Source organism: Dama dama, chromosome 15, assembly GCF_033118175.1.
Source record: "Dama dama isolate Ldn47 chromosome 15, ASM3311817v1, whole genome shotgun sequence".
In the NCBI taxonomy this organism is placed as follows: domain Eukaryota; kingdom Metazoa; phylum Chordata; class Mammalia; order Artiodactyla; family Cervidae; genus Dama; species Dama dama.
Window position 1 is genome coordinate 20,257,927 of NC_083695.1, and position 26,241 is coordinate 20,284,167.

General features: G+C 39.7%; 1 protein-coding gene across 1 annotated transcript in view; it reads right to left on the minus strand.

Moving 5' to 3' along the window:
• RHOBTB1 (Rho related BTB domain containing 1) overlaps positions 1-26,241 on the minus strand; it is a 136,519-nt gene that overhangs the window by 101,811 nt on the left and 8,467 nt on the right. The window contains exon 3 of the mRNA XM_061161594.1: positions 18,369-18,470. The gene's annotated coding sequence lies outside the window, so the exon portion shown is untranslated. The remainder of the gene's footprint in view (positions 1-18,368; positions 18,471-26,241) is intronic.

A 26,241-nucleotide genomic window follows, 5' to 3' on the forward strand; every position in this document is an offset into this window, starting at 1 on the left:
CTTGACCTACTCCTTTCCCTATTTGGAACTAGTCTGTTGTTCCATGTCGAGTTCTAACTGTTGCTTCCTGACCTGCATACAGATTTCTCAAGAGGCAAGTCAGGTGGTCTGGTATTCCCATCTCTTTCAGAATTTTCCACAGTTTATTGTGATCCACACATTCGAAGGCTTTGGCATAGTCAATAAGGCAGAAATAGATGTTTTTCTGGAACTCTCTTGCTTTTCCACCAATCCAGTGGACGTTGGCAATTTGATCTCTGGTTTCTCTACCTTTTCTAAAACCAGCTTGAACATCTGGAAGTTCACAGTTCACATATTTCTGAAGCCTGACTTGGAGACTTTTGAGCATTACTTTACTAGCGTGTGAGATGAGTGCAAATGTGTGGCAGTTTGAGCATTCTTTGGCATTGGCTTTCTTTGGGATTGGAATGAAAACTGACCTTTTCCAGTCCTGTGGCCCCTGCTGAGCTTTCCAAATTTGCTGGCATATCGAGTGCAGCGCTTTCACAGCATCATCTTTCAGGATTTGAAACAGCTCAACTGGAATTCCATCACATCCACTAGCCTTGTTTGTAGTGATGCTTCCTAAGGCCTACTTGTCTTCACATTCCAGGATGTCTGGCTCTAAGTGAGTGATCATACCATTGTGATTATCTGGGTTGTGAAGATCTTTTTTGTACAGTTCTTCTGTGTATTCTTGCCACCTCTTCTTAATATCTTCTGCTTCTGTTAGGTCCATACCATTTCTGTTCTTTATTGAGCCCATCTTTGCTCGAAATGTTCCCTTGGTATCTCTAATTTTCTTGAGATCTCTAGTCTTTCCCATTCTATTGTTTTCCTCTATTTCTTTTCACTGATCAGTGAGGAGGGCTTTCTTATCTCTCCTTGCTATTGTTTGGAACTCTGCATTCAAATGGGTTTATCTTTCCTTTTCTCCTTTGCTTTTTGCTTCTCTTCTTTTCACAGCTATTTGTAAGGACTCCTCAGACAGCCATTTTGATTTTTTGCATTTCTTTTTCTTGGGGATGGTCTTGATCCCTGTCTCCTGTACAATGTCACGAACCACGAACCTCTGTCCATAGCTCATCAGGCACTCTGTCTATCAGATTTAGTCCCTTGAATCTATTTCTCACTTCTACTTAATCATAAGGGATTTGATATAGGTCATACCTGAATGGTCTAACAGTGGTTTTCCCTACTTTCTTCAATTTAAGTCTGAATTTGCCAATAAGGAGTTCATGATCTGAGCCACAGTCTGCTCCCAGTCTTATTTTTGCTGACTGCATAGAGTTTCTCCATCTTTGGCTGCAAAGAATATAATCAATATGATTTTGGTGTTGGCCATCTGGTGATGTCCATGTGTAGAGTCTTCTCTTGTGTTGTTGGAAGAGGGTGTTTGCTATGACCAGTGCATTCTCTTGGCAAAACTCTATGAGCCTTTGCCCTACTTCATTCTGTACTCCAAGGCCAAATTTGCCTGTTACTCCAGGTATTTCTTGACTTCCTACTTTTGCATTCCAGTCCCCTGTAATGAAAAGCACATCTGTTTTGGGTGTTAGTTCTAAAAGGTCTTGTAGGTCTTCATCAACCGTTCAACTTCAGCTTCTTCAGCGTTACTGGTCGGGGCACAGGCTTGGGTTATGGTGATATTGAATGGTTTGCCTTGGAAACGAACAGAAATAAATCTGTTGTTTTTCGATTGCATCCAAGTACTGCATCTCAGACTGTTTTGTTGACTATGATGGCTACTCCATTTCTTCTAAGGGATTCTTGCCCACAGTAGTAGATATAATGGTCACCTGAGTCAAATTCACCCATTCCAGTCCATTTTAGTTTGCTCTGTGTCACAATGGATAGTGCACTGGAATTCTTGCTGGGGTGTGGTTATTCAAAGGTTGTGGTTTCGAGTCCCACCAGAGTCGAATTTTGACGTCTCCTCCTTCACTTCCTGTAGCATATTTATGCTATTTTATTATTGGGAGATTAGGATTGACATATATACATTACCATGTGTAAAATAGATAGCTAGTGGGAAACTGCTATAATGCACAGGAAGCTCAGCTCTGGTACTTAATGGAATGGTCTTACCATAATCATTGTTAGTCGTAATCATGTAATAATTACAGTGGCATCTGAATCTAGAGTCAACCAGGTCATCCATCTGATATTGGAAGAGGTCTGTTTTTAACTATTCATCAGTAGGAATTGTTTTCAAAGTTTTCTACTGGTTCAAAAATAGCTGCTTACAAAGTAACAAGAATTAATAACCTAATTGGTGTGCTTCCAAGTAGCATCATTGGCTTAGTGCACAAAAACCACTAGTGGTGGATTAAATGGCACGCTCAAGGACTGCTTAATCTAACTGCTGCTAATCTTCACCAAACAGCCTTGTCAGATGTAATTTGCTCTGTGGCAACGCTGCTCAGAAGGTAGCCATGGAAGTAAAATGTCCACTGATGTTCACAAAGCTCTCTTGTTTAAACTGAAACCATTGCTGTTGTGTCAAGGATGATTTTTAGGTTTAGCAGAGTAGAGTTCATGAATCCTTTAACCATTTATAGGAATAAATGTTTCTCATGCAGAGAAACAAAGGGAAAAGTCAAGAAATAAATTGCATATCATTACATAGTATGTCTGCTAATTTTTATTTTATGACTTTCTTTGGGTTTAATGATTCAGTATGGGCTGCCTTGAATATAAATGAAAGCAATTATTAAGGAAATTACTTCCAAGGAAACAGGCAGACTCTTTCTTCCAGTAAAAGGTTATCATCTGTTAAACACTCCCATGTTTTAGGGCAGATTAGATTTTAGTGTTCAGAGAAGATGAAGTGCCGGAAGCTAAGATGATCACAAAATCACAGGGCTGGGGGATCATCAAGAGGTCGTTTAGCTCATCTTCCTGTCTCCATTCAAAATAGCATCCAGGGAAGAAAATAATTCATGCTCTATTTATTTATTGATATCTTTTGGCCACACTGCACTGCATGTGGGATCTTAGTTCACTGACCAGGGATTGAACCCGTGCCCCCTTTAGAGGAAGCCTGGAGTCTTAACCACTGGACCACCAGCAAAGTCTCTGTTTACCATTTTTTTTTGCAGCTTAGCCCTCTTTTTGAAATAGCTCTTTTTTGTTTCTTTTTGTTTTTAATGAGTGTTTCATTTCTGAAGGAATTCTGAAAAAATTATTTGGGGGCTGAATCATAGAAACATTGGGGCTAAAATGAGGGAAGCACCCTTTGGGTCTTCTGTTCAAAAGAAACAATCCTGGCAACTGAAATGCTGCTGTCAGTAACACAGAGGAAACTAATTTCTTAATAGAAATACTGGCCTAGAGGAAACCTGGAGGCCTGGGAGAATGGGAAAAGAATGTTAGATTCAAAGCAAGCATTACAGGGATGAAAAATCCAGACTGAGGAAGATGATTTAGTATCACATTTCTTGTAGAGGACATTTTGGGAAAGAACTGAGTTAGATATTAGGAAGAATTTATTGGAAGTGAGGAGGTATGCTAGACACTGAAATGAATCCCTGGTTTAGTTATATAATTTCAATCTTAAGTGATGATCTTTTTTTTTTTAAGAAAAGGTTCTAATATTTGAACTGGTTTAAGCAAAGAGTTTATTGGGAGATGGAAAGATGATCTCATTAAATCAGAATGATTTAATAAATGACATTTGATACCTATTATTTTTTAAGATGAAAAAATAATCTCCAAAATGACACTGAAATACAGCCATCCCTTGGTATGGGTAGAGGGATTGTTACCAGGACCCCACAGATACTAAAACCTAACAGTACTCAAGTCCCTTATATAAAATGGCATAGTATTCACATATATAACCTATGCACATCCTCTTGTATACTTTAAATTATCTCTGGATTACTTATAATACCTAATACAATGTAAATGCTATGTAAATAGTTGTAAATACAATGTAAATGTTATGTAAGTAGTTGCTGGCATGGCAAATTCGAGTTTTGTTTTCTGGAACTTTCTGGAATTTTTTTCCTGAATATTTTCGATCTGCAATTGGTTGAATCTGAGGATGTACAGTCTGTGGATTCAGAACCTGCAGATACAGAGGGCTGACGGGAATATACCTAATACCTAATATGCATGGTCAAAATCCAGAATATTTCATCTGTGCATCACTAAGCTTATGATTAGTTAGGAGTACTCTCACTCCTACCAGCTCCAGTTAAATAGATTTAAGAACTTTTTCAGATTAGTTTTAGGTAAATAATATAAAGGTGTGCTTGTAAACAATTAAATATGATGTGGTCAATTAACATAATAAGATCACTGGAATTGGACTCATAACTAATTCTGTAGGCAGGCCAAATAATGAGATACGAATAGACAATGAAAGACAGTTATGTAACTGCTAAAATAATTATTGTTTCTCTTTGCTTTTCCAGTTCCCTGATAAGGAATGTTCAAGAAATTCTTAAGTTCACTATGAACACATACCTTTGTGTTAATAGTGTACATTTTATTTTTAATTTTTTTTCAAATTATTTCATATACTTACAGAATATGCACACGTGTGTGCACATAAAACACAGATACCTTTTTTTTTCTTTCTGCTTTGGCTTCTTGTTTTCTTTTTTCTATCCTAAGAAGACTGCTTTCTCCTCTGTATGCTCTCCTAGAATGCAAACCTTCCTCAACAAATCCTGCTCCCTAGAATTCATCACACACTGCCTTGAATTGATATTACTATTTATTGGGTTGATCATAGTGTTCATTTTAAAATCAGAATCCAAAACATTATGTATATAGCTAAACAATTAGACAAGGTTTCTCCAAACATCATAGAGGTAACAGTATCACTTCTTGGGTGAGATCTTGGGTTTAGAGTTGCTTAGAAGAAATAGCCAACAGGACCAGTGTTTATTCTCTGGCAGCCAGGGGACTTTCATTTGCTTCTTCTCTTCAGGGCCTGAGTTGCCAGTTATAGAAAGTAAGTGAAGAGGTTAGGTCAAAGTACATCAAAGTACATCTGTCAGACCTGAGTTTTATTCTCACCTCTATTACTGGCTGAGTGAACCTGTGTAAGGAACTTTATTTCTCTGAGGACAGCGTTAGACTCACTGTCATCTCCTACAAGCATGAGTTCTTTTTCCTGTAGGGTGGGGAAGGCATTGTGAAAGTATGTATGGGAGTGGCTGTATTTTATACACAAATATATGGGATGAGAAATGACTGTCTCCATCTAGCCTCATGTTCCAGAAATGGAACTTCTACCTCCGTATGTGCAACTGAGAATTATATGACTTCAAAATGTGCTCACTGGCAATATTCACATAAATTTAAAAGCTGTTTACAGCAGAATGCCAACTTTACAATAAGAAATGTATCTATCAAGCTGATAGTTACATTGACTGCTGTATTTTCTCCCCATTGGCATAGATAGAGATGTTGTTGTTCAGTCATATCCAACTTGTAGAGACCCCATGGACCACAGCATGCCAGGCTTCCCTGTCCTTCACTATCTCTTGCCATTTGCTGAAACTCATGTCTGTTGAGTTGATGAGATGTAGAGATAAGTATATGTGAAGAAGAATTGTAACCAGTGAACTGGCTACCAAATGAACCCTGGTTCAGAACCACGAGAACAAGTTGGCAGGTGTAAATGACTGATTCAAAGCCATGGCATCCTAATGGATTCCTCTCTCTCTAGGCGTGCATTTGCCACACGCTCTTGAGACCCATGCTCTGGGCTGGGATCTTCTTACTCTGTTGGTGATGGAAAGGCACTGCCCGTATTTGCGGCTTTGAATTTTCCTTTCTCCATACCAACTTCTGATGGATAAGGAACGCTTCCTTGTAAGAATTTTTAGGTTCTTTGTAGAATAAAGCTCAAGTTTTAGCTGAAATACTGTTTATTAGTTTGCGAGGAAATGCTAGGTAATAATTGTATAAATGCTGTGCTGACTTCATCTGGAAGTGAGATTAAGTTTCAGCACCTTCTCCAAATATGGTTCTGAAATATCATGAATACTTGATAAGCTCTTTCTATGAAAAGGAACACAGTGTTTTCATTCAGCATCGCTATTATTTTTCAGCTTTTCCCTATAAGAATCCTTCCTCGAAATGTTTCTTTTTGGCAGAAGCTAACAGAATTATATAAAAAGATGACAATCAATGAAAACAGAAATGCCATAATAATGGGTCCTGGGAATTATGGGACTGAGAACCTGGGAATCAAGCCCAGTTCAACATTTACAATAAGGGGATGTGCCTTTATGTCTCATGTTCAGTGAGAGGTGGTGGAGAAGGAGCCAAGTGCATGGGAGTCTTATCTGGTTCTCTGGCCACTTAGTCCTTTGTTACAGCAGAAAGTGATGTAAGTTCACAGTTCTCCTGGAAGGCTGTGTAAGGACATGCAGTTCTCAGAGGAAAATGATATGTTCAATGTAGAAGCTGCAGTATGGGTCAAAAAAATGTTAATGGGAAGGATAAATGCTATCTAAAAAGTTTTGGACTGGGAAAAGCCCTGGATTTTTAGATATTGGAACCACTGTATATGAAGGAAGCTATAATGGCATTTCACTTGGGTATTTAATTAGTTAGAGGGATTTTTAAAAGGGTGAAATTTGTATACTCTGTATATTACACTCATATTTTGAAATATTTCCTTTAATTATATGTATATTTTTCCATTTTTAAAGCAGAGTGAGATGGCTAAAATCTCCCAATTTCTTTCTATCATCATTATATGAAAAATAATCCCCAGTATCCATTTAAAGGTCAAGTATATCTAAATCAGAGTAAATTCCTTTTATAACTGATCTCCAAGCAAGTAGCCTGGGGATAATATTTCAATGACATTCCTCTGTGGTATTGCTCCTTGTTGTAAAGAAAAAATTCATTTTTAAAATTTCTATGCCTTGGTTAAATAGATACTGTACAATACATCCCATAATTGAATGACACAAATGAAAAAATATTATTCCATAATACATTGTCTTATTGGTAGATCTGATGAAATGGAGTTTATGTTTCAGTAAGTACATTTTTAATAAGAAAAGTTATTTCATAAAATTCAGATTATAGCACTTCCTGAATTTTTAGGTACTCTCTTAGTTTAAAGAATACATTTTGATTTTCAAGCAGACAGTTTCTGGATTCTGAAAGAGTTTAAATACCTAACGCACACAATGTATTTTAAATCATCTGCCTTTGACAGCTAACATGGCAGTATCTGGGCTTCCCTGATGGCTTAGTTGGTAAAGAATCCACACCCTGGTTTGATTCCTGGGTCAGGAAGATCCGCTGGAGAAGGGATAGGTTACCCATTCCATTATTCTTGTGGCTCAGCTGCTAAAGAATCCGTCTGCAATGCAGGAGACCTGGGTTTGACCCCTGGGTTGGGAAGAGCCCTGGAGAAGGGAAAGGCTACCCACCCCAGTATTCTGGCCTGGAGAATTCCGTGGACCGTATAGTCCTTGGGGTTGCAAAGAGTTGGACTCAACTGAGGGACTTTCACTTTCCTGGCAGTATTTAGACTTTGAAATTTTGCCTGCGAAATTATGGCAGTGATCTTTTGCAAGTAATTTTTTATCTTAGAATCCTTTGTTGGCTGAATATAAGAGTCTTTGAGTCAATAAATGGAGGAGAATGATATACTATAAATTATCATGAAAAGAAAGCATGTTTTTAATTGATTAAAAAATGTTGGTTTATAAAATGACTGAACCTTTTGGTCCTTTGACTAAGATGAGAGTGGTGAAATGATATTAGAGGGAATCTAACTGAGTCAGTGCCTAGGATGCTTAGAAAATCTTTTTTTTTACTGAGTATATTGCTTCACAATGTCGTGTCAAGTTTCTGGTGTCCGGAGAAGTGAATCACCTCTATGCATACATACATGCTCTCCCTCTTTGAGCCCCCTCCTGCCCCTCCACCCCATCCCTCGGGGTCGTCACAGAGCACCCCGACGGAGCTCCCTGCATTACACAGCAGCTTCCCGCTCGCTGTCTAGTTTACACAGGGTGGCTGTGGATGTGTCAGTCCTACTCTCCCGGTTCACCCCTCCCCTTCTGTTTTCTATGGCTGCGTCTCTATTCTTGCCCTGTACCATTTCTCTAGATTCTGTATATATATGTGTTAACACGTGAGGTTTTTCTCCTTCTGAGTTACTTCACTCTGTATGACAGGCTCTACGTCCGTCCACATTTATACAAATGACCTTTCTGAGAATCTCGGGCTGCAAGTGCTGCACCCATTGAGAGAGGAGGCAGTTTCGGGTATAGCACATTATGGATAAATAATGCAAATGACAGTGTTGCAGAAGATGTTTCCCTTTTTATTCAACCTTAACATAAGGTTTAATTATGTTAGGTGTGATTAGATTAGCGTCTTCTCCATATAGGCAGCCACAGCAACCATCTCACTGATGCAAAAATTGATAAGGAAAGGAAGAAATGAAGGCAGCAAAATAAAGATGGCAAAAGGAAGAGAGCCGGCTAGAAACTCCACAGTCACAAGTTATGCTGTGGGCAGGTCACTGATCAGATTTGCCTGCTCCTCCAGACTCTCGCCAAATGTAGTTATAAGCCTTTAGGTTCTTTATTTTACAGTTAAGATTTGAAACTCTGAAAATCTCAATATAACTTTTCTGTGTCATTGGACAAGTGCCACATGGTCATTTTATAGAAGGACCGTTTCTCATCCACACGGACCAAGGCTGGGGGAAAGGAGGATGGTTGATTTAAATACCCTAACTCAGAATTTACTGTGGATTTAAAATCTCTGACTTAATGTTGCATTAACTACCGGTGGCTGCTTTACTGCCTTTAAAACATGCATACATAATTGGATACTGTAATGCTTTGCGGGTAAAATAAATACCAACTCACACTAAAATAAATACTCTGCATGATGAAGTTCATGTAGACATAAATTAATCATTTACCAGTTAACCAATATGCACAGGAAAGAAATAGATCACTTATTAAAGGTTGCCTCATCTATAAAATGGGAAAAATAAAATGCTGATATATTTTACAGTGATGCTGTGAGGGAAAATATATAAAATTATTGCTAAGCAGTTTATAAACCATAAAATGCAGTATGAACATTAAATTAATAATATTTGTACTAATTCAGATTCAACACTCTCTGCATTAAATATATCTCTTTGCCTATTGAAGCATACATATAACCAAGCTGAGGCTTTTTATTTTAATTTTTATCAGTGTCTTTGGAATTCTGCAGAGCATCACAGGAGTTACTGCTTATGTTAAAAACTCCTCAGCACCAACATTTCCAAGAAAAAATTCTTGGCTGTCCACATCCCCAACCCCACTTTTAAGGTTCTCTCCCAAACAGCCTGATGTCTTTCACGTGTATAGACATCGCAGTTATCAAGCAGATACGGGTGTGAATTTTTTGATCAGGTGGAAGTGATGAACATGCTCTGTGACTTGGTTTATCCTAAATTATGAATTGAAATCGGGAAGCGATGTGAAATTGGCGGGGAGGTGCATCACATCTCTACGGATTGCATTGAACTGATCCGAGCTGGAAATGTTCTGTGCTGGGATAGGAGCGCAGCCCAAACAGCGGGTTTTGGGGCTATTATGCTGCTCAAAACATTACAGGTTTAGAGATAAATCAAGCTCCTGTGTCTCAGCTCAAGTCCAGAAATGTTGTTCAAGGGCACAAGGGAGAGCTATGCAGCAGAAAACATATTTCCCTTATTCTTCTACCTTTTCTTGCTCTTCCTCTTTAACGGAGTCATATTATTTAGAGGACCAACTTGTACCAAACACTGTGATCTACTCAGCACATTTTTAACATTGTCAGGTGTCCCTTTGACTCTCAATGATAAAACACATCAGGCATTTCTCCACTCACTTCCCTTTCGTAGAGGCCGTTAATATAGAAATACCTCCTCATCTTCCATTATGAAATGACAAATGGCCGACTAGAGAAATCTGAAATGTTGCCAGGCCTTTCCTATGTATCATGTGTCACCAGCAATAATAAACAGTGACTAATCTTTGGTCATGAACTATATTTATGGCTTTCTTGTCATCAGGAGGTAGGTATTTTCTCAAATCAGGTTTAGGGCTCTATATTTACGTTAGGAACACGTGTGCTAGAAAAAAAATCTATCTAGGTCCAAAGGAAAGTAACCCTTCCAACTGTCTTTCATTTAACTGTTTGTAGAACATGGCATTTCCATTGTTTCTCATTTTTGCGTTAGGATTCACCCCAGGAGTGTTGTGATTAGGAATCTAATCTATCCCAGTCCATTTACCATTTTGGTGATAATGGTCTCCTTGTGTAATGGGAAAACAAACAGGAAAAGGAATATGGCTAAAATGCATACCTCTCCCACTTGAAGTTTATCAGAGATCAAAAGGAAACACAGTGAAACTATTTCCTAAATCCTAATCTTGGTTAAGGGGATTGACACTTTCCTAAAGGAACAGAGCACCAGAAGAAAAAAAACAGGAGAGGCAAATTAAGGCTTTGAAACAAACAAAATAAGGTCAATAAGGCAACAATTCTACTTTAGTTCAATGTAACTAATATCAGCTGTCTGCTAGATACCAGCCCAAACCAACAAAAAACACTGCCCTCATGGAGCTTACACTCTGGTCGTGGGAGACAGACAAGAAATAAATGAGTAATAAATAAGTCAGTTCTACAATTTATCAGGTGATGGTGGTTATCATGCTGAGAAACATATCAGGGAAAGAAAATAGGGACTGTGGGAAGGGGTTACATTTTTACAAGGGTGATCAGTGAAGAGCGTACTGAGTCAACATTTGAGGAAAGACTTGAAGGAGAGGAAAGAGCAGGTCATGTGGGTTCCCTGGGAAGGATGTCCCAGATAGGACAGCGCATGTGCAAAAGCCCTGAGGCAGGAACATGCCTCCTGTGCTGGCAGAACTGTAGGGAAGCCAGAGCAATTGTGAAACAGAGAAGGACGCTTTAGTCCTTTCCCCCAGCCCCCATGTCCTCAGCCTGCTTCTTGTCCATGGAAAAGCTTTAGCCAAAGTGAAAAGTGAAAGTGTTAGTCATTCAGTCATGTCCAATTCTTTGCAACCCCATGGACTGTAGCCTGCCAGGCTCCTCTGTCCATGGAATTCTCCAGGCAAGAATTCTGGATTGGGTAGTCATTCCCTTCTCCAAGGGATCTTCCTGACCCAGGGTTTGAACCCAGATCTCCTACATTACAGGCAGATTCTTTACCACTGAGCCACCAGGGAAATCAAAGATTAAGTTTAATCAGAGAAGTGAGAAAATGCATAAACAAAAGAAAAGCAGTCAAACAGGACAAAGCATTAATAGTTAGTAAGCAAAGTTACATTTAGTTCCTTCTCAAGGGCTATAGATAATATTCTGAGCCCTATCCTGTGAGGTTGTGAGTTATACTAAAACCCCCACCAGGTGGAAGATGACCAGACTGTAGCCACGATGTAAGCTGCCACAATTCCTAAAACTGGCCTCAAGGAAATGGAAACAAACTGACCCTGGAGCTGAATATTAATTGTACTTATAACAATCAACATGATACTGATAATCATCAGACCACTGGTGACCATTTCAAGACGACTGTCAGAGCTGACTGTGCTGTTTCAGCATGAAGCCCCCTCCCTCTGCCTATGAAAGCTCTTGCTCACTGGATGTAGTTGGGAGAAGTGGTGAGGGAATTGGCCTTTGGACAGGAGATGTCTTTTCCTCTGGTTACTGACATCCAAAAGAAAGCAAACTTTCCTTTCCATCAACCTTGCCTCTTTGATGTCTTTTGAGCAGCCAGCAGCCAGACCCCACTTTTGGTTACGATTAGAGTGGAGTTAATGTGGAGGTGGATGGCAGGAAGAGAGGGTGGACATGGTCGGCTGAAACATAGATGGCCTGAGGACCATTGTTAGGCTCTAGATTTTACTCTGATTGAAACAGGGAATCACTGAAGAGTTTTGAGTCAAGGAGCAGAATGACCTGACTTATACTTTATTGGTAGATTGGGAGTTTGGGATTGACATGTATATCTGCTATGTTTAAAATAGATAACCAACAGGGACCTACTGTATAGCACAGGGAACACTGCTCAATATTTTGTAATAACCTAAATGGAAAAAGAATCTGAAAAAGAATAGATACATGTATATGTGTAACTGATTCACTTTGTTGTATACCTGATACTAACACAACATTGTTAACTGTACTCCAATATAAAAGAAAATTAAAAAAAGAAAATAACCTCTAGGGTGCAAAGGTGGAAGCAAGGAAATAAACTAATTAAAATGAAAAATTCAACTCTACTTTCTGTGTAAATTTAATGAATATGAACCAGAAATTAAGAGACAAGAGTTCAAAATTATATGCAAAGACATTGAAGTTGTAATTACACAAAGCTAAAACTGGTTAGAAGAGATAGTTCAATAAAACAGTTGATTCAGCACCAAATGTCAGGTTTGAAAATATTTTAGAATAAGTTCATGAATAACCAGTGATTAAACAAATGTAAAGTTTGGGAACATTGAATATCTATTGCTAAGTAATAAATTAAAAAAAAAAAAAAACTCCCTCCTCAACATGGGGTCTGGGTTATGGAAATAAACAGATGCCTATTACGATGTTGGAATTGTCTCCTCAAGTACTTTTTAGTCCTGGAAGCCAACAAAAAAAAACAAAAAACAAAAAAAGACCACCCGAGAAACAAAAAATAATGACCTTTCATTTGGAGCTTAAGGAAAACTTGAAAAGTTAAGAATGTAAATCAGCGAGAAAAATGAAGGGAGTCAGAGTTTGGACTATTCACGTTTTTATTTTCAAATTTAAAACATGACTAATGGGAAGAAAGAAAATAGTTGAGTCTTCTTCAAGAAACAAAGAAATGGAGAAATAAAAATTCTGATAGAAGGTGAATTTAGCTTTGCAATCGTCCTTCCTGGCAGTCAGAATTATTAGGTTATGAAACAGAGCTCTCTCCATTTCTCCTGGGCAGTTTAGGTTTGGAACAAATTGGACCTGAAAAAGTGTCAAAATTCACAGTAGGAGTGCCTACTCAAAGCACCAGTTCTCTCTGAAGTAGGTTACTACATTCACCTAGGGAAATTTCTATTGAATTATAATTAGGTGGCTAATTAAAAAGTGGATTACCAACTATATTAAAATATGAGAGAAAAATGTTCACATCATTCATTCTTTAATTTAGAAAATCCACTGCTTCCTTAAATTCTCACTGGAAAATTCCATATATAATACCCATGTTTTCTTTCTTCCTTTTAAATCAAATTTATTGAAGCAAGTCTAGGATTTTGTTTGTTGAGGTAATAGAACTAATTTGAGCTTCCCCTATTAATAAAAAACGTACCTCTACATCATAGTTATCATTCTTTAGAATGAGAACTGGTGGCTATGAAAAATAGTGCAAGGTTCCTAGAAGAAATAATAATAAAATAATAACTGCTACCATTTAGTCACTGCTAATATATATTGGCCACCTGATGCGAAGAGTTGACTCACTGGAAAAGACCCTGATGCTGGGAGGGATTGGGGGCAGGAGGAGAAGGGGACGACAGAGGATGAGATGGCTAGATGGCATCATTGACTCGATGGGCATGAGTTTGAGTAAACTCCGGGAGTTGGGGATGGACAGGGAGGCCTGGCGTGCTGCGATTCATGGGGTCGCAAAGAGTCGGACACGACTGAGCAACTGAACTGAACTGAACTGAATACAGATTAAATTCTAGATGTCTCATTTAATTCTCAGTAACTCTATGTTACTGAGAGAATTACAGTTGTCACCTAACATACCTATTACCCATGTTACAGTAATTTTATGTCTATTAAACAGATAAAAGAACTAAACTCAGAGACGTTAGGCAAATTATTCAAAATCACACAGCTTAATGGTGTGAAATTCAAGCTCAGAACTTTTTGACCTAAGAAAGTGAAAGTGAAAGTTGCTCAGTCCTGTCTGACTGTCTGTGACCCCATGGACTATAGAGTCCATGGAATTCTCCTGGTCAGAATACTGGAGTGGGTAGCCTTTCCCTTCTCCAGGGCATCTTCCCAACCCAGGGATTGAACCCAGGTCTCCCACATTGCAGGTGGATTCTTTACCAGCTGAGCCACAAGGGAAGCCCAAGAATACTAGCCTATCCCTTCTCCAGTGGATCTGCCCGACCTAGGAATCAAACCAGGGTCTCCTGCATTGCAGGTGGATTCTTAACCAAAACAATCTTGAATTAAGCAAGAATTTTGCCTTCCTTAAAATGTTTTAACATTAAGCTAAAACTATATGGTTGCAGTCAACTGGTTTTGAAATTGATACTGTTCATGTACTATATAAGCAGTTAATCAAGATCTTTTATTAATGAGAAGACCATATTTCTTAGCTATTTGTCCAGACATCAATTTATTTTATGAAGTAAATGATTTTCAGGAGACTCCTCAGCTATTACTAAAAGCAAAAGTTAAAAAGTAAAAATCACCTGTCACTATAGGTTATTATTTGTCTTTCCCTATTTTTGTCTAATTTCTAAGAAAGTAAAAATTAAATGATAGCCCTTGAACTTTGGTATGATAAAATTTATGAGCCTGCTACCTTAGTTACATATTAAGTGGGTCAGTCTGTTTCTAAAAACACTTAAAAATTGGCCACCCCCAGTAGATGACTTAGCAGACAGACACAACTGACTGCTGGGATGGACTTTCTGAATTGCTTACTCAGTCCCCATACCAGGCAGGTGACTTGGAGTTCTTTCTCAAATAATGACAGCCATAACAATGTAATTATGCTAAAATTTACTGGAGAGCCTGTTGTATGTCAGACACTGTGCTCATTGCATATATTATTTCACTTTGCTCTAGGATTTCTCAGTTGCGGTTCCACCTTTTGGGCTGGATGAGTTTTTCTTTGTGGGGGGTGGGGGTGGAGGGTTGTTCTGTGCATCCTGGGAAGATTTGAAACAGCCTTGGCCTCTACTCCCCAGATGTCAGCACACATACCCCCTCCAGTTGTGACAGCAGAGGCCATCTCCAGGCATTGCTAAATGTCTCCTGAAGGGCAGAATCGCCCCTGGTTGTGAGAGAGCCTCTCTGTTTCACTCCCTCAACAACTTGAGGGAGATTAGTACTATTAGATTAGTTATATTACTGATGAAGAAACTGTGATGACAAGAGGTTTAAGGCTCGCAGTTAGTAAATTACAAAGTACATAGATCACCTGTCTCTTGAATGCTATTTTTCTATGGTTGAAACTCATAAGTGAAGATCTGCCCTCTTTCCCATCCTCTTTTTTTTTTTTAATTTATTTATTTGACTGTACCCGATCTTAGTTGCAGCATGTGAGATCTAGTTCCCTGATCAGGGATTGAACCTGTGCCTCCTGCATCGGGAGTACGGCATCTTAGCCACTGGGCCACCAGGGCAGTCCCTTCCCACCCTCTTCACTCCTGTATTTCACTGTGGGGTGGAGCAGTGGGAAAGAAGAGACGGTGCATGTGCACAGAATTTCTGTTGTACAGATTAATTCCACTTTAATTGGAATTTTGAAAACTAATGAAAAAAATTACAAGTGTTACATGATCCATTCTCCGGGTTTTTGAATCTATCTGATTTAATTCTTCCCAATTAGCATGCCATTATGGAGGAGTATTATGTTCAGAATCAATATTACACTAAACACTAATATTTTATTCAGTATTAAAAATTTATACAAATGGTAATACAAGTGCTTTATTCCTACTTTCTCTAAATGAGAAAAAATGCTTCCTAAGGGCAATTCCAGCTACAAAGAAAATGTTATCTTCTGAGGAGACTATTGGTATTACATTTGACATAGATCATTTCTTACATGAATCAGTAAGATTTAATTGAATGAAATTTATTTTATTGCAAAGTGTATATATTCTTCAGGATGTCAGACTGTTTTCCTTTTTATACCTATAGTGTAATCCCATGTTAAGATGACAATAAAATGACATTATTGTGCAGTACTGCTAAACCGGACGAAATATAACTGTCACATTATGATTGTAGGATATCATTTTCTTCTTCTTCTTTTTTTTTTCTATTACTACCCTTTTTTGAGTTAGATCTAGTCATATACTGGAATTTGAACCTATATCCAGATTCTGCATCTTATATCTTCTTTGCAAAGAGGAAGTAATAAGCCTAATAGATACACAGTACACTAGATAAACATCTAATAACCACCTAGAAAGAGGTCAGTTAGGTGTGGTGTAAAACAGATATTTCAAATCTGCTTTCCAAATTGGGTCCCTCTGTACATCTCCCAGCATCTGGTCTTGCCATGGTCTCTGGATTTAGACCCTGGGTCCCCTGCATGCATCCTCTGGTCCTCCCTCGCCCCTCCCTTCATCTTGCCTGTCCGTCTGTTGCTTCTCCCCCCACAACTTCAGTAGCTTCTTCAAACTTCCAAACTGGGGTAGCACCATGAGATTACCATAGCTTTGATCTCATGAAGGCATTTATGATTTTTTAAATAACTTACATACTTAAATTCCCAACTTCTCATATGTTTTAAAACCATAAGGAAACTATACCTTTTAAAACATACCTAACTTTGTGAATTACTATACTTTGTTCTTCAGTATTGGAAAAGTTTTGCTCCATATTTTAGTAATCTCCCACTTGGGTTGGCAAGATCAGTATGTTAATATGCACATACTTTGAAAAACCCAGTCTTCAGGAAAAGGATGCTTATAATTCCAAAGGCATATTAGAAGTTAAAAACTGCCGTGCAAAATCTAAGCAGGAAAAAGAAACTCTGATTAAATAAAGCTAACTGGAAAATTAGAAATTGAAGGTATGTTCAGCATGGCAATCACAGTTACAAACAGGAAAATTTAAACTAAGAAAACATTTAATTGGTTGACTTTTCTAAAATATTGATTGGATTTCATTAATAAGCATTTTATGCATATGGCTATTCTGAAAGTTTCTTTAAAAATGAAAGACTTATGCCTTAATGAGACGTATTATCACATGAACATATTTGAATCTGGCTTATGAAAAATAGGACTTTAGAATTTAAAATGTGTGCCTAAAATGCAAATATATTTAATTAACTGAAAACCCATAAGACAGGACTTCTTCAAATAAGCAATTACTTCTGGGACTAATCGTGTAAATAGGATCCTGATTCATTAGCACAAATACCCATATGAGAGAAGGATAAGCAAATTTTATTCTTTAGGTTATTTATGCACACATGGTAATATCTCATTAATTTAAGACTTCAATAAATTTAAAATCTTTTGATAATTTGCTCATGAGCTGGGCTGATGTTTACCTTTTTTTGCAAACATTTTATTTATAGGTGGATAATATATGGTGTTTTAAACATTTATTTTCAATCTTATGTACACTTTTTAGACAGAATAAGCTATTTTCAATGAACCTCAGGCACTTTACAAGCTCCTACATACACCCAATCTATATGCTAATAACAAAATGTTCATATGATTCATCGTAAGAGGTCTCCTTACAATGGAGAACTCTCCTCAAGGATTTCTGTTTTATAATGTTTTGTTGAAGTTACTATATGTAGTTTAAAGTAATAAAAGCCACATTTGTTTAAAGTTATCTGTAATTCAGCCTTCCCACACATTCAAATATGCCTACCTCCCTAATTCATTAGAAAAAATGAAATTTTGCAATATTCACAGCTACACATCTAGAGAGAATTTTCCTGTTAAATATGCACTAGAACATATACAGAAAAAATACAATGAAGTGTGAAAATAAATGATTTTGTGATTGTGGACAAAGGAGAGTGAAGTGTCTCAAATCAATTTAAGTCCTGTAGGCACAATACACTGGTGAAGACTCAGTAAAATAGCCCTTTCCTCAAAAGGTGATGTCACTCACTTGGGATGACTGAGTTCTAATCGCTTGCTTGCAAAGTGATAAGTTTTTCCAATTAGACAGTCAGTTCCTAGGCCAAAGGGGTGGATGCTCCAAACTAGAGCATCTGGGATGAACAGAAATGCCATGGCACAGATCTGGCATTTCTAAATCTTCCTTGTTTGTGGCCATGACTTTTCAGCATCCACATGTCAATTTTCTGCACAAGATGCTACTCTAAAGAATCTTAACATTGTTTATAAAGCGAGTAGAAGAATTCTTTTATTTTAATGACCAAGACTCATACATAGAACAAAATGACACAAAATTCTAAACCAGATAATATATATTTCACATTGACACAAACCACAACTGAACAAATAAATTGAACATTCTCTTTTCTATGAAACACACTGATGGCAAATCTAGATATTAGAAGTCATGCCATCTTCACACAAGAAGTAGTTCCATTTGTTTTTAATATTGTGAGAAGATTAGAACTATCCATATTAGTAGTTACTTACCATACAAAGGGGGAAAACAAGCTCCAATTCCATTTTCATGACTTAACCAAGAATACTTGCTGAAAGAGGGCTCTATCGTGTGTTTCTGGATAGTTACACAACCTGGGTAGGAGATACAAGCACAGAATGTTTCATCATCAAGTAGAAAACTTCTCAAGAAATACTAGTTTGTTATATCAGTGATTTCTCATCTGAATGAGTGCTATCCCAGCCAACTGTATGCTACTTACAAATCAATCAGGTGCAACTGGAATGACTACCACCATTAGGGAAAGAAGACCTGGGGCTGCATCCCACTGGGTATTGGTCTGCATGAAGCGAAGTCCTTCACTTCACTCAGGCTCAGTTCCGTCATCTGCCTTGTGAGGGTACTAATGCCAGCTATTTGAGGGACTGCTCTCACAAGCAAATGAGACAATGTGTAGAAAGATGTTTAGTCAGCAGTAAAACTGTTTCATTTATTTACACTCTGACTCTGTTCTAAGGATCTGAGGTGGCTTCCAAAAAGAAAAATAATGAAATGTGAATAAAAATAAGAAAACAGGGACTTCCCTGGAGGTCTGATGTTTTAAGACTCAGTAGGTTCAATCCCTGGTTGGGGGCTTAAGATCCCATATGCCTTGAAGTATGGCCAAGAAAAGAAAAAGTGTTCAGAGTAAAAGAGGAAGAAGTATATATGCTACCTACATTGGTTAGCACTTGATTAAAGGTATAGTTTAGATTTAAGTTTCTTGGTAAATTAGGGAAAAGGAAGACACAGTTTCTTCTTAATCTTCTATTAGAGAGGAAAAGATACGTCACTTCCCCTAAAGAAGACAAGTATTTTATCCTCTTGATATGAAATTCATCAAAAATTTAAAGCATGTAAAACATGATACAGGGGCATTGAGATAAAATGGATTATTCTGTTTGACAGGAATAGGGATGACGATGATGAAAACTGATGGGCAAAGGTGTACTTCTTTTTCTTGTTTGTGCTGGGTCTCTGTTGCAGCGTGCAGGCTTCTCTAGTTGTGGCACATGAGTTTAGTTGCCCTGAAGCTTGTGGGATCTTAGTTCCTTGACTGGATATCAAACCTGAGCCCCTGTGTTGGAAGGTGTATTTTTTAAAAATGGACCACCAGAAAGCTCTGAAACAGCATACTTTTGCTTGGAGGTAGTTGGTGCCTGCCAAGTTGCTTCAGTCGTGTCCCACTCTTTGTGACCCCATGGACCCCAGTCCATGGGGTCACAGCCCACCAGGCTCCTCTGTCCATGGGATTCTCCAGGCAAGAGTACTGGAGTGAGTTGCCATTTCCTCCTCCAGGGGATCTTCCCGACCCAGGGATTGAACCCACATCTCTTAACGTCTCCTGCAGTGGCAAGCGGGTTCTTTGCCACTAGCGCCATCTATTACCGCTATGAAAATTGTCTTACTCCTAGAGACACACCAGAAGCTTGAATTAGGGCAATCCTAACTAGAAGCACAATTCGTTCCCAACTCACAAGTTTCATCCAAATCTCTTCCCTTGCCGTGCCTTCCTAACAAATACATAGGAGCTCCTGAGCTGAAGTCACATTCTCAGCAGTGAAGAGAAATTTCTGAAGGAAGGCACTGATGGCTTGTGACCCTAGGCCAGTCAGTGTTCATTAATATAAATAGGGGGTAGAGCTGCAAAGATCTTGAGCCCAAATATGATACAGTACTGACAGGTGCACAGCCCATTTTGTGGGGCCATTTCAAAAGGGAAAGGATGAGAAAGGGAAAGGTATATGATCATATGATCATACTGTAAGTGAAACACATCCCAGCACGAGGCTCTTCCTTGAAATCCACATGTTTTCCTGACTTCCTTGAAATCTCACTTAAATTTTTTTTTTTCCTTTGAGTCTCTGAGCAAGTAATAGCTGGTCTTTCTGCTGTACCACTTGGAACATACTACATAAGAGTTCATATGCACTGAAATGTTTGTAGATTTTCCACCTTCTCTGCTGTCTGGAAGCCCAACTCCAATTAAAGTATATGTACTATTAAAAAAAAATTATTTTCTTGGCCCCAATGCATGGCATGTGGGATCTTAGTTCCCTGACCTGGGATTGAACCCGTGCCCCCTGCATTGGAAGCATGGAGCCTTAACCACTGAACCACCAGAGAAGTCCCAGTCTTGCAGGAAACTCCTCTCAATTTTCTTCTTCTGGCTCCTCTGCTTCCTCCCCTCAAGCATGGGCCTTCCTTCTGGTTCTCCATTTGGCAGCAATTTCATTCACACCCACAGCTTAAACTGTCTTTTTCTGATGCTTCTCCAGGCTGGATCCTCCTCCCCCATCCTCTCCTGAATTTGCTTTTCCTTTCCTGCCTGACTAACATCAATGGTATCGTCACCCTCTGTGGCTTGAACACTTGGAGTCATCTTCAGTCTTCTCCTCCATCGCTGCACCTCTGTACAGAACATACCACCTGGCTATGGCCACTTGGCACACAAACGTCATTTCCCTTTTACAAGTCAAAGTCCACTGTGATCAATAATACATCCAGCCTCCATCATCTCCCTTCCAGGCACTGGCCTCTTTTCTCATGTACCCCTACTTCCAGTCACCATCATTTCCCAGGCTTCAGGGTGGATCCGTTTTCTTCCTAAACCCTTGTGCTTTCCCACTTGCTTGAAAGAGTCCAATATTTCTCTAGTCCCTAGCAGATCAACTCTAAAACTTCTCAGCAAAGAAATTTCCAATAGCTGAGATCAGTACATTGACCATATTTCACATAACCTTTCTAGTCCTACTAAACCATTTCCCCTCTCTGTAGCCCTCTCCCCAAAAGCTATTTCCTGCCTCCATGACTTTGTTTCTAGCTTTCTGCTTCTGAAATGTTCATCTCTTAACACCCAGTTCAGACACTACCTCTTTCAGGCATCGTCTTGAATTCTTGAGTAGAACCCACTGTACCCTCCTCTACAAACCCAAAGATCCTTAAATGTCCTCTCACTACAAGATTCATATTTATAATACTCTGGCTTTATTTTCAATAGCTATAAATACAGCAGTGCAAAGAGCTCTCAGAAAGTTTATAATCTAGCTAGGGAAACCCTGCTTTATTCACATTTCTAACTTCTATGGTGTAGTATTTCATGCTTGAATATTGTGAATGCTCTATAAATAACAGGTGATTAGATGATTTTTAAATGTCAGCACCATGGAATGCTCTGAACACAGGGGTAAGACACTTTTTAGAAACTCTTTTCTGGCAAGACTGTCCAAATTTGGAAGACAAAGGTAATGAATGAGGACCAAGAAAAAAACCCCAATATAGGTAGAAGTGTTACTTTTCTCTCTCCATTATTTTTAACAAATTTGTTTGATCAGTTTATAAAAATCAAGTAAGTGTTTATACCTGAGGAAAAAGGTTGCATTAAAAAAAAATCAGATCACAGAATAGTCCTTAGGCGTTTGAGATTATTACACAGAATATATCTATGGCAAATTGCCCATTAGGGATCGAAAATGTCTTTCCAGTCGGTGCCTGTCCCCCTGCCTCATACGCATAAGATAGTTTACTGTTTGTTGAATGCATGAGTGCTGAGTCATCCACTTCTCTCTCGGCAGCTGCCCTCCAATAGCTCTATTCCCCTTTACAGCCAAACCATTGTAAATAATTACCACGCTCTTCTTCCTTTTCTTACTTCCTGTCTGGTCTGCAGCTCACATGACCTGAGTCTCACCTCTGCCTCATCTCAGTGCTCACTGTGCTGGGACCCTCCCTGGATTCCGCTCCCTCAGGGTGGGCTCACTCTTTGGTGCTGTCGAGGGACAGGGAGGGAAGTTGAGGCTGCCACACATGCCACAGAAGCTGCTGAGAACATTCTCTGCAGTGTCCCTGCCCATGGCCTCTCCCTTCCGCCAGCAATGCCTGCAATGGGTGAGGCCAGGCAACACTGCTTCGTGAATGTTTGGTTTATTTACGCCACTCACAAGAGCACCATCAGGTAGGTGAACAAGCAGCTCATAAAGTCCTCCAGCTCCAGGTTTGCATTTTCTCTCCACATCAGACCCCGGAACCTCGGACTGTTTTGTGTACAAGTTCCACCGAGCTACGCTTTGTCTCCAGTGGTCACCAACATGTCAAAATGACTTTCCTGTCTACCACGCCCGCTCCCTGAGCATCTTCTTAAGATAGAGGTACACTATGAACATGTGAAACAGTCTCTGACATGTTTGACTGCAGTCAGAACTGGTTACAGCTCTGTTACCCAGACATATCATTTAGTAATGTGTGTATATGCTCTCTCAGTCGTGTCCAACTCTTTGTGACCCCATGGACTGTAGCCCGCCAGGCTCCTCTGTCCATGGAATTTCCCAGGCAGGAATACTGGAGTGGGTTGCCATTCCCTTCTCCAGGGGATCTTCCCAACCCAAGGATCGAACCCACATCTTGGGTGTCTCCTGCATTGGCAGGTGGATTCTTTACCACTGAGCCATTTCTCTTTAATTCAAAACAAATGTCTCCTTTCTCAGTCTTCCACAGTCAAGGCAACTGACTCCCCCCACCTTCTCAAAATGGAATCCTTGCTCCCTTGCCTCCATGACCCAGCAGTCTCCTGGGTTTCCTTCCCTTTCTTCTTCTGTTCCTCCTTTCACCCTTAATGCTCGTCCTAAGTGAAGGACCATGATGGCCATGGTGGCCATGATGGATTTGAATTCCTCAAGGAATTCAATTGGTCCTAGCATGCTCTGCCATTGCTGACTTTATAACCTTTCTCTGCACGTCATCTCCATCTGTGGATCCTATTGATCATATCCAGACCTGTGAATGTGAAGATGCGTTACAAGTTTCTATCTCCGGTTGGGACTCCAGAGCTCTCTGACAAGCTTCACACCCATAACCAAATGTCTGCTTGCTCTACCCTGTGTCAACTCCAAGCCGTCTCAAACTCAGCATGCCCAGCACTGACTTTAGCATCAGTCTTCACAGGCTTGTTCCTCTGCCAGTGATCCTCGGCACTTTCCTGTGGGCTCTACATAAATACCGCAGAAGACAAACTGTCAGTTTTACCTTCTGTATATCCTTAGAATCCACTGACAGCTTAGAATTCATCCTTCCTCCCCTAGGCCAAGTTACCAGTACCTCTCTGTTCAAAAAGTTCAGCTGATCTGCGTAACTTAGGCCCCTTGCCAACCAGTACTCTTCATTGTAGCCAGAAACACTTTCTTGAAACATAAAATTGATGATGTGACTATAATCCTCTCCCTCAAAAAGCCCCCCAAACCCACCTTCTTATTGGTTTTAGGATAAAGGAATACACCCTGCTATGGCTAAAAAGCCTTTCACGGTGATAACCTTTGAGTGCATCTGCAGACTCCAGTTGTCCACCCTACTCTGTCCTCTGGCCACTCGCCTTTCCTCGTCTCTCGTGCTGCCCCTGCTCTCTTCTGCTTTCTGTAAGCTATGACTTCCCATATGTCACGCTTTCCTCCAATACTCTTTGTCTAGTTGACTCTTGTACATCATGTAGCTCTCGTTTTCTAGAATCGTGTCTCTCTTTAGTATCATTTAGAATGGTTGCATTTTCATAACTATTGTGTCATTCTCTTTTTTGAAATTATATTTTTATTTATTTGGCTGCAACAGGTCTTAGTTGCTGCATGCAAGATCTTTTAGTGGCAGCGCGTGATCTCTGAGTTGTGGCATGTGAATCCAGTTTTCTGATTGAAAGGTCGGGTATGTTGAGACATGCCCCGGAAAAGTGCCGCAAGGCAAATTCCGGAGGCTGGCTAAACTTCTGGGGACCGACCCCCTGCAGCCTGGTCCAATCAGGTACCGACCCGGAGCCCTCAGACACTGACCGCCGCTGTAGCCCGCACTTTCTTCCTTATATGAAAAGACCTGGCTTGGATGCGGGCCCTGGCTATAAAACCCCTCCCCACCCCCTCATACCTCGCAGACTCCCTTTGTCTCCTTGCTCACCCGCCCCCGGGAGTTCTGCCCAAGAGCGACCGCTCAATAAAGCCCTTTACCACCGGTCCTTAGAGGCGGCTTTTTTCCTCCCGCGGCGTTTTCTAACACTGATCAGGGATTGAACCAGGCCCCCTGCATTGGGAGCACAGAGGCTTAGCCATTGGGCCACTAGGAAAGTCCCATATTTGTGTCATTCTTTTACCCTCTATCTTCCCCACCAGCTTGAAGGCCAAATGAGGGCAGATAATACCTGATGTAATTCACTGCATCCTAATGGTGTCTGGCACATAGTATGTGCTCACTAAAGACAACTTTATTGAAAGCATGAGTGTATGAAATGAATATGAAAATAAACCTAGATTAAAGTCAGCAAGTAAAATGTACTCATATTCTAGTGCTGAAAAATTCTAAAATAAGCACAGTATTGAGATGAGTAGCAAGAACACTGAAAGCTTTAGATGGATTTAAGAAATTAAAGTAGGAGGACTTCCTTTGTCACCCAGATTCAGTAGTGGGTAGATAGGAATGGTAGAGAATTTTTAATGAAAAATTTCACCTGGATTGAAAAGCAACTGATTTTAGTACATAAAAAATATGCTAAGGTATGAAGGTAGTAAGTACTTTCTAATCCAATTCCTGCTATTTTTGCCACTGCATATTTTGAACCAGAGCCATCACAAGGGCAGGGATAGAGGATTAGGACCAGAGACAAGCTGGGGAGGCAAAGGAGAGATGAGATTTCAAAAAACGTTTATGTTTCTGGATTGTGGCTACTGGGCTGGATATGCCTTTTTATATCTTTGCTTCTAAAATTCATGTCATTACATGTACTATAATTGTCTCTGCTTCCATATGGTGACAGAATTCTATCCACTGTATCAAGATCTCAATACACTGGCAAAGCAAAAATGTTGCATCAGTTGTTTTCCCTCAGTTACATTACAAGTACAGGACACCCCTCTCTCCCCAATAATGAAACACAAATTTCGTCAATTAGAATAGTATCAGTATCGTGAATGTACTTTTGCAATTACGAGAGTAAAAACATTCCACATTGAAATAAGAAATGCCATCTGATTTCAATTTAACACAAAGGGGGAGAAACACATTCCATTTAAGAATGACAAATAAAGCTGTCAGTGTGATCCATTTATAGCCCCTCAGAGAATGCCACAAATCCACATAATGTTCTGAGGAGCTAGTTATTGTATTTGCTCTGTCGAAGAGAAGGCCTGGAAGTCTCTGATGGTCTGCTAGCCAAGGAAACTAAGGTTAACTGGAAGAATGTGCAAATTTAGTCAGCGTCCTAGGTGTACACCCCTTAAAGGGGAGCATGAAAGTGCTGGCTGTTGTCTGTAAATAGTGTACCTCAGCAGGAGGGGTGGAATGCTGCCGGATACACCCTTGTCTTCTTTGTCTGTTCCCCACCCCTCTGCCCTTGCATTATTGTTATTCAGTCGCTCAGTCTTGTCAGAATCTTTGCAACCCCACGGATCACAGCAAGCCAGGCTTCCCTGTCCTCCACTATCTCCTGGAGTTTGCTCAAACTGGATCACAGCAAGCCAGGCTTCCCTGTCCTTCACTATCTCCTGGAGTTTGCTCAAACTTAGGTCCCCTGAGTCAGTTATGCCATCCAGTCATCTCATCCTCTGTCGCCCCCTTCTCCTCCTGCCCTCAACCTTTGCCAGCAACGGGGTCTTTTCTAATGAGTTGGCTCTTTGCATCAGGTGGTCAAAGTATTGGAGCTTCAGCATCAGTCCTTCCAATGAACATTCAGGGTTGATTTCCTTTAGGATTGACTGGTTTGATCTCCTTGCTATCCAAGAGACTCTGAAGAGTCTTCTCCAGCACCACAGTTCGAAAGCATCAATTCTTCGGTGCTCTTTATGGTTCAACTCTCACATCTGTACGTGATCTAGAAGGGTCTTAACTGGCCAAATG